The following is a 1,015-nucleotide window of genomic DNA, read 5'->3' as shown; positions in this document are numbered from 1 at the left end:
TGGCTACAATCATTTTTGTTCTGTTTTACTGAACTTCAGTGGGAGGGTGTGTGTTTCGAGTCATAGCACACTGAGGAACACCAAGCTGTTTATTAGCGAATGTGATTGTTTCCACTCTCTTTATTTTAGATTACTAGCTATGTCCTCAGGATTAACCTTTCTAATTTGTTTATCTCCCCTAGAATCTGATTTGGAAGAAACTGTCTTTGAAGTGAGGGTAAGAAGTAGGCGAAACTAAAAGGACAAGACAGTAATATATGAACCTTTTCTTCCTTTCTTTTCCAGGTGTGACGTGCAACAGGAGCGTGAACTCTTCGGATTCCCTAGCACCCAGTCCTGGGAAGTCCAGGTAACAGCGTGGCTGCCTTTCCTGCTTCCCCAGAGCTGCTGGTCTCTTTTCCACCTTTCATTCCTCCACAGGGATTTTCATAAGAATGAGGTTGCTGCTTAGCTGCGCATTCGCCCTGGAGAGCTCCCCTAAGGGAAGCCTCCTGGCCAGGCTCTCTGATGGCCACCAGCGGAGGGCCAGCGGTGTTCTGGGTGCAGGGAAGCAGCCCCTCTCTAACTGCACTCTCAGATCCGCTGACCTCCTCTGCTCCCTGGAGCAGCCCAAGGGTTCCCACATGGACCAACCCACTCCACACACACACACACACACACACACACACACGAGCCCATCCAGATGGCCTCCCAAAGTCTCTGTCCCCGTGCCTGGAAATCGCGCTGCTGAACCAGTTCTCAGTCTGTAAAGGGTCCTGCCTGGTCTCCTCCCTACCCACCCCCAACTCTGTGCTCTGCCTCTTCACACTGTTTTCAAACAGTGAGGGGAGCTGCCCGAGAGGCCGGCACCTTCTGAATTCCGGCCCATTTTCATTGACTGAGTCACCCCAAGGTCCTAGTGGAGAAACAACTCTCTCTTTTGTCCAAGGAACAATCAACCTAAGTCAGACTATCGACTTCCTAGTGGCCCCGTGATGCCTTGGCTGGAGCTCCACTTGGGAGCCAATAACTCCTC

The sequence above is a fragment of the Ictidomys tridecemlineatus genome, chromosome 8, assembly GCF_052094955.1.
Source record: "Ictidomys tridecemlineatus isolate mIctTri1 chromosome 8, mIctTri1.hap1, whole genome shotgun sequence".
Taxonomy (NCBI): Eukaryota; Metazoa; Chordata; class Mammalia; order Rodentia; family Sciuridae; genus Ictidomys; species Ictidomys tridecemlineatus.
Note: the sequence above shows the minus strand (reverse complement) of the source record.